Consider the following 7,500-nt stretch of genomic DNA (forward strand, 5'->3'; position numbering starts at 1 on the left):
CATGGGCTTGCAATTACGTTGACGCACGGGCACGGGCACAGGCACACGTTGACGTCCTTCTAGTTCCAGCCTTCCTTTGGTTTTCACAGAAAAAAGAATATGGTGCACCGTTCCTGGTGGCACTGCAATGCCAGGTCAATGCAAGGAGTGAAGAGAGCAAGCCCCAGTTTTCACCTCCCAATGCTCAAAAATGCAATTAATATTTAATCCCCATATAGAGGACATATCAGATATTAAACTGATAAGAACAGATACTACACTTGATCTTAGCCAAAAGGCCGAGAAGCGATGGCCCACAAGTGTCTGGGGCCAACTCAAGATCTTGGCACACAAGTTACTTGTTGTGGTGCCATGTTTTTTAAGTGCGCATAACAAAGGCTGCTGCTGATCACCTCCGCCCCAAGGTGATCTAAGTGCACCTCTGAGCCTTGACGGACAGCTGCTTGACATTTGACACACTCAAAGGGCGCGGCCATACAGCAAAGCCCACCGAAAACAACTTAAACTCTTGAACGTTCGAAAGGCTGACTTTTGAGCTCCTCCACGAGCAGGGGGCCTTGCCTAGTCTATAAAAGGAGTCTGTGTCCCCAGCCCGTCGGCTTACGGCCATACCACCCTGAGCACGCCCGATCCCGTCTGATCTCGGAAGCTAAGCAGGGTCGGGCCTGGTTAGTACTTGGATGGGAGACCGCCTGGGAATACCAGGTGCTGTAAGCTTTTACACTGCTGCTTCCTTACAAGAAACATGGGCTTGCAATAACGTTGACGCACGGGCACACGTTAATGTCCTTCTAGTTTCAGCCTTGGATGTCGCTCTGCAAGCATGTGAGAAGCTTGGAGATGGGGAGTAGCTTACCCATCTCGGTGTAGCTTCCTAATACTGGAATAGAGTGTAGCAGGTTGTGGAGATAAAGGCTCAAGTGCAGTGTGTTCGAAAGGCTGACTTTTGAGCTCCTCCACGAGCAGGGGGCCTTGCCTAGTCTATAAAAGGAGTCTGTGTCCCCAGCCCGTCGGCTTACGGCCATACCACCCTGAGCACGCCTGATCTCGTCTGATCTCGGAAGCTAAGCAGGGTCGGGCCTGGTTAATACTTGGATGGGAGACCGCCTGGGAATACCAGTTGCTGTAAGCTTTTACACTGCTGCTTCCTTACAAGAAACATGGGCTTGCAATTACGTTGACGCACGGGCACACGTTAACGTCCTTCTAGTTTCAGCCTTGGATGTCGCTCTGCAAGCACGTGAGAAGCTTGGAGATGGGCAGCAGCTTACCCATCTCGATGTAGCTTCCTAATACAGGAATATAGTGTAGCAGGTAGTGGAGATAAAGGCTCAAGTGCAGTGTGTTCGAAAGGCTGACTTTTGAGCTCCTCCACGAGCAGGGGGCCTTGCCTAGTCTATAAAAGGAGTCTGTGTCCCCAGCCCGTCGGCTTACGGCCATACCACCCTGAGCACACCCGATCTCGTCTGATCTCGGAAGCTAAGCAGGGTCGGGCCTGGTTAGTACTTGGATGGGAGACCGCCTGGGAATACCAGGTGCTGTAAGCTTTTACACTGCTGCTTCCTTACAAGAAACATGGGCTTGCAATTACGTTGACGCACGGGCACACGTTAACGTCCTTCTAGTTTCAGCCTTGGATGTCGCTCTGCAAGCATGTGAGAAGCTTAGGGATGGGGAGCAGCTTACCCATCTAGGTGTAGCTTCCTGTGGGAAATAACTGGTTTTCTTCTTGCGTCCTGTAATGTTCTAAAGACAACAACTAACAGTCAAGCTGTGAATGGAGGCTCGGGAAAGTGTATGATAAGGAAGGGTCAACTTAGGGTTTCAACAAATGGCATCTGTTATTCGTCGTAAACATTAGGTGACATCTAAGGGGGTCATAAACGTTGTTTCTTGTGTCTGTTGTTGTTTTACTTTGATGTTTCTGTATAAGTGGTGAAGCTTTTTGGAGGAAGGGGAGAGACCATTTTAGACCGTCCTTGGTGACAGTGTCTCTCCTCCATGCAGAAATCCATGCATGCAGTAAAGATATGATTTACTCAACACTGATGACTCAAGAATTTCTTTCACATTTTGGCGACGAGGATGGGATGGACGCTCCAATGCTCAGGGCCTGGGTTCTGACTGAAGGTTATTACTGGTAAGGAAAAATTCCACTCCACAAAGGAGGACAGGAATTTGCTTGATGTCAGAAACGGGTGCTGACCAGCGGACGCTCCATCTATTTAAAAAGTGAGTACGGTGTTTTTTAAATCATTTTCAGGTAGACAGTTATAATTCCTTTGTGGTAGACTGTCGAGATATTCTATAATTCCTGTGTGGTTGAATATCGAGGTCCGGTGTAATTCCTTTGTGGTAACCGAGACCGTCTTCATATAATTCCTGTGTGGTTTTGAAGACTAGAAACCTAGGTAGACAGTTGTAATTCCTTTGTGGTAGGCTGTCAATATATTCTATAATTCCTGTGTGGTTGAATATCGAGGTCTGGTGTAATTCCTTTGTGGTAACCGAGACCGTCTCCATATAATTCCTGTGTGGATTGGAGACCGTCTTCATATAATTCCTGTGTGGTTTTGAAGACTAGACACCTAGGTAGATAGTTGTAATTCCTGTGTGGTAGGCTATCAAGATATTCTATAATTCCTGTGTGGTTGAATATCGAGGTCTGGTGTAATTCCTCTGTGGTAACCGAGACCGTCTCCATATAATTCCTGTGTGGTTTGGAGACTAGCTTCATTTAATTCCTGTGTGGTATTGAAGCTCTGAATTAAAATTAAAAAAATAAATAAAAAAATTCAGCCAATAAGTAACAACAGTAAGTTGAATATACGGTGCCAGATTTCGAAAGAAACTGTAAGACATGGTATTCTTCTACTAAGTTTAAAATTGAGCATAGAAATTATAAAAAAGTTAAAGAGAAGAAGAGCAAATGTTTAAAAAAAAAAAAGGGAAAAGTGTTAAATTTAAGTTTCTTTTAAAGTCTACATATATTTTTACAATTGGGACTTAGTAAAATTTAAATTTGGACTATGTGTTGTCTTGTATTGTTTTGTGTTGTTCTGTGAGAAGAAGAGGAAACGTTTTTTAAGAAAAAAGGTGTTAAGATTAGGATTTATTTTAAAGTCGACATATAAATTCAAAATTGGGACTGAGTAAAATTTAGAAATTTGGTTTATGTGTTGTCTTGTATTGTTTTGTGTTGTTTTATATATGTGTGGACATAAGATCAGTTTTTAGAGCTTGTGTTGAAGAGGAAAAGCTATTTTTGACATGGGGTCATTGCAGGCTGTGAAGTTTGTTTGAGTTTTTTATTTTTTAGTTGAAGTTATTATAGCATGAGAGTTTAGGCTATTAACATATTAAGTAAATAAAAAAGAGAAATGGGGTAAAAATGTTGTTGGAGACGTTCCACTCTGGCACCATTTGACCGAGGAAGTGTTTCTTATAATAGGCACATTAAGTACTGATTGTTTGAAAAGGTGTAGGGTATTGTTAGAAGAGAGAAAGGAAAAGAAAGTAAAGAAGAAGGTGGCAAAAAGAAGGAAAGACAGAGACGTAGGGCCAGAGAAGTGAATCTGCCTCCTCCATATGTTCCCCCCCGTGTCTGCACCCCCTCCTCCCCCAGAGACACAAGCAGCAGGACAATCACCTACAGCTGAATCCCAAAAGGGCTCTGAAGAGGAGAAGGAGGAGAAGCCACAGCTGTACCCTGATCCGTCTACCCTTCCAACACCTATGAGGGAAAACAAACGGACTGATAACGTGTCTCAACCAGCTAACATTGCGTCTTCCAGAAATGTCTCCTCCCCATTAGCAGCTTCTTTCGATTACTGGCTGAGGAGTCAAAGGGAAAAAGAAGATGCGCACCAGATGCCTATGTTGACATTTCCAAATCCACAGCCACGGCCAACTGGTGAAGAGGAATATGGCCACTGGGATCCGGAAGTGTTGGTGTACAGGCCATGGCAGCCAGATGAACTAAAAGAGATCGCAGGAGAACTGCCAGATCCCCAGAAGGCTGGAGGTGAGAAGTGGGTAATAGCAATGCAACAGCTATTAACCATGTATAATCCAACTCTGCAGGAGGTAGAAGCTGTGAGTCGGAGGTGTTTTAAACTCAGATGGGCCAATATCCGACCGGCCAACTAGTCGACATCCCTAGCCATTGAATCAGTGCGGTTCAACGACATGATGGTCAACCTGGCTGAAACTGTGCGTGCTGCTTTCCCCTTAAGAGTGTGTTGGTCAGAGATCCACAACACAAAACAAAAGGAGGGTGAGTTAGCAGCTGACTACCGCACTCGTATGGAAACTGTTTTTGCAGCTCACTCTGGCATCGACGCAGAAAATGAGGCATACGATCACCTTAGCCTCAAGGATTGTGTCATGACTACATGTGGTGGATGGGAAACTGGACAATAGCGAATATCTGGACACACGTTCTGCACGCTGAACGAAATAAGGTTTTACATTCAACAGATCGTTAAATAAACAATTTGGTCCCTGGGATGAAATGATTGTTCATGTGTGTATCCCTGTGCTAATTGTGTTTTGTATAACTTTTTGTTGTTGTTGTTGTACTTTTTTGTGCGCACTCACTTGTATGCAAGCTTCTGTGTATAGGTGTATAGGGGGAGTACTTGGAGGTGACAGAACACCATTGTATGTGAAAGTACCTTGTGAACAAAGTAAGGATTGTGAATTAAATGTGTGTCACATTTCAGAATAGGCCTCAGGGAACCCATATAGTGAGATAATTCAGATGAAGAGATAGTATGAATAGAATTGTTTTGTTCTGATGTTTTGTTTTGTTTTGTTTTTTTTTGGTGTTGTTTTATTTTTTCTTGTTACGTACTGAGAATTAATAGTTAACCTATACTAATACGTTTGCCATGTGCAGTCATAGAAAGAGTTAGTTGATGAGACCATGCGATTTCCCAAATATATGTTGACACTTTTTGTCAAAAGGGAGGAATGTGGGAAATAACTGGTTTTCTTCTTGCGTCCTGTAATGTTCTAAAGACAACAACTAACAGTCAAGCTGTGAATGGAGGCTCGGGAAAGTGTATGATAAGGAAGGGTCAACTTAGGGTTTCAACAAATGGCATCTGTTATTCGTCGTAAACATTAGGTGACATCTAAGGGGGTCATAAACGTTGTTTCTTGTGTCTGTTGTTGTTTTACTTTGATGTTTCTGTATAAGTGGTGAAGCTTTTTGGAGGAAGGGGAGAGACCATTTTAGACCGTCCTTGGTGACAGTGTCTCTCCTCCATGCAGAAATCCATGCATGCAGTAAAGATATGATTTACTCAACACTGATGACTCAAGAATTTCTTTCACATTCCTAATACTGGAATAGAGTGTAGCAGGTAGTGGAGATAAAGGCTCAAGTGCAGTATGTTCGAAAGGGTGACTTTTGAGCTCCTCCACGAGCAGGGGGCCTTGCCTAGTCTATAAAAGGAGTCTGTGTCCCCAGCCCGTCGGCTTACGACCATACCACCCTGAGCACGCCCGATCTCGTCTGATCTCGGAAGCTAAGCAGGGTCGGGCCTGATTATTACTTGGATGGGAGACTGCCTGGGAATACCAGGTGCTGTAAGCTTTTACACTGCTGCTTCCTTACAAGAAACATGGGCTTGCAATTACGTTGACGCACGGGCACACGTTAACGTCCTTCTAGTTTCAGCCTTGGATGTTGCTCTGCAAGCACGTGAGAAGCTTGGAGATGGGCAGCAGCTTACCCATCTCGATGTAGCTTCCTAATACTGGAATATAGTGTAGCAGGTAGTGGAGATAAAGGCTCAAGTGCAGTGTGTTCGAAAGGCTGACTTTTGAGCTCCTCCACGAGCAGGGGGCCTTGCCTAGTCTATAAAAGGAGTCTGTGTCCCCAGCCCGTCGGCTTACGGCCATACCACCCTGAGCACGCCCCATCTCTGCTGATCTCGGAAGCTAAGCAGGGTCGGGCCTGGTTAGTACTTGGATGGGAGACAGCCTGGGAATACCAGGTGCTGTAAGCTTTTACACTGCTGCTTCCTTACAAGAAACATGGGCTTGCAATTACGTTGACGCACGGGCACGGGCACAGGCACACGTTAACGTCCTTCTAGTTCCAGCCTTGCTTTGGTTTTCACAGAAAAAAGAGAATGGTGCACCGTTCCTGGTGGCACTGCAATGCCAGGTCAATGCAAGGAGTGAAGAGAGCAAGCCCCAGTTTTCACCTCCCAATGCTCAAAAATGCATTTAATATTTAAGCCCCATATAGAGGACATATCAGATATTAAACTGATAAGAACAGATACTACACTTGATCTCAGCCAAAAGGCCGAGAAGCGATGGCCCACAAGTGTCTGGGGCCAACTCAAGATCTTGGCACACAAGTTACTTGTTGTGGTGCCATGTTTTTTAAGTGCGCATAACAAAGGCTGCTGCCGATCACCTCCGCCCCAAGGTGATCTAAGTGCACCTCTGAGCCTTGACGGACAGCTGCTTGACATTTGACACACTCAAAGGGCGCGGCCATACAGCAAAGCCCACCAAAAACAACTTAAACTCTTGAACGTTCGAAAGGCTGACTTTTGAGCTCCTCCACGAGCAGGGGGCCTTGCCTAGTCTATAAAAGGAGTCTGTGTCCCCAGCCCGTCGGCTTACGGCCATACCACCCTGAGCACGTCTGATCTCGGAAGCTAAGCAGGGTCGGGCCTGGTTAGTACTTGGATGGGAGACCGCCTGGGAATACCAGGTGCTGTAAGCTTTTACACTGCTGCTTCCTTACAAGAAACATGGGCTTGCAATTACGTTGACGCACGGGCACACGTTAATGTCCTTCTAGTTTCAGCCTTGGATGTCGCTCTGCAAGCATGTGAGAAGCTTGGAGATGGGGAGCAGCTTACCCATCTCGGTGTAGCTTCCTAATACTGGAATAGAGTGTAGCAGGTAGTGGAGATAAAGGCTCAAGTGCAGTGTGTTCGAAAGGCTGACTTTTGAGCTCCTCCACGAGCAGGGGGCCTTGCCTAGTCTATAAAAGGAGTCTGTGTCCCCAGCCCGTCGGCTTACGGTCATACCACCCTGAGCACGCCCGATCTCGTCTGATCTCGGAAGCTTTGCAGGGTCGGGCCTGGTTAGTACTTGGATGGGAGACCGCCTGGGAATACCATGTGCTGTATGCTTTTACACTGCTGCTTCCTTACAAGAAACATGGGCTTGCTATTACGTTGACACACGGGCACGGGCACAGGCACACGTTAACGTCCTTCTAGTTCCAGCCTTGCTTTGGTTTTCACAGAAAAAAGAGAATGGTGCACCGTTCCTGGTGGCACTGCAATGCCAGGTCAATGCAAGGAGTGAAGAGAGCAAGCCCCAGTTTTCACCTCCCAATGCTCAAAAATGCATTTAATATTTAATCCCCATATAGAGGACATATCAGATATTAAACTGATAAGAACAGATACTACACTTGATCTTAGCCAAAAGGCCGAGAAGCTAATGGCCCACAAGTGTCTG

General features: G+C 45.6%; 7 non-coding genes and 3 pseudogenes across 7 annotated transcripts; 7 read left to right on the plus strand and 3 right to left on the minus strand.

The window, feature by feature from the left end:
• Window positions 1–97: 97 nt before the first annotated feature.
• Window positions 98–290, minus strand: LOC131452993 (U2 spliceosomal RNA). The gene has a single exon (XR_009237743.1). It is a non-coding gene; the product is annotated as a U2 spliceosomal RNA (small nuclear RNA).
• Window positions 291–598: 308 nt separating this feature from the next.
• Window positions 599–717, plus strand: LOC131452683 (5S ribosomal RNA). The gene has a single exon (XR_009237449.1). It is a non-coding gene; the product is annotated as a 5S ribosomal RNA (ribosomal RNA).
• A 296-nt stretch (window positions 718–1,013) lies between these two features.
• On the plus strand, window positions 1,014–1,132 carry LOC131452902 (5S ribosomal RNA). The gene has a single exon (XR_009237660.1). It is a non-coding gene; the product is annotated as a 5S ribosomal RNA (ribosomal RNA).
• A 296-nt stretch (window positions 1,133–1,428) lies between these two features.
• On the plus strand, window positions 1,429–1,547 carry LOC131452797 (5S ribosomal RNA). The gene has a single exon (XR_009237560.1). It is a non-coding gene; the product is annotated as a 5S ribosomal RNA (ribosomal RNA).
• Window positions 1,548–5,483: 3,936 nt separating this feature from the next.
• On the plus strand, window positions 5,484–5,602 carry LOC131452901 (5S ribosomal RNA). The gene has a single exon (XR_009237659.1). It is a non-coding gene; the product is annotated as a 5S ribosomal RNA (ribosomal RNA).
• A 296-nt stretch (window positions 5,603–5,898) lies between these two features.
• On the plus strand, window positions 5,899–6,017 carry LOC131452908 (5S ribosomal RNA; annotated as a pseudogene).
• A 124-nt stretch (window positions 6,018–6,141) lies between these two features.
• On the minus strand, window positions 6,142–6,334 carry LOC131453047 (U2 spliceosomal RNA). Its single transcript, XR_009237795.1, has one exon. It is a non-coding gene; the product is annotated as a U2 spliceosomal RNA (small nuclear RNA).
• A 308-nt stretch (window positions 6,335–6,642) lies between these two features.
• LOC131452909 (5S ribosomal RNA) lies at window positions 6,643–6,751 on the plus strand (annotated as a pseudogene).
• Window positions 6,752–7,047: 296 nt separating this feature from the next.
• On the plus strand, window positions 7,048–7,166 carry LOC131452907 (5S ribosomal RNA; annotated as a pseudogene).
• A 124-nt stretch (window positions 7,167–7,290) lies between these two features.
• On the minus strand, window positions 7,291–7,483 carry LOC131453000 (U2 spliceosomal RNA). The gene has a single exon (XR_009237749.1). It is a non-coding gene; the product is annotated as a U2 spliceosomal RNA (small nuclear RNA).
• Window positions 7,484–7,500: the final 17 nt, after the last annotated feature.

The sequence above is a fragment of the Solea solea genome, unplaced genomic scaffold (assembly GCF_958295425.1).
Source record: "Solea solea unplaced genomic scaffold, fSolSol10.1 scaffold_60, whole genome shotgun sequence".
In the NCBI taxonomy this organism is placed as follows: domain Eukaryota; kingdom Metazoa; phylum Chordata; class Actinopteri; order Pleuronectiformes; family Soleidae; genus Solea; species Solea solea.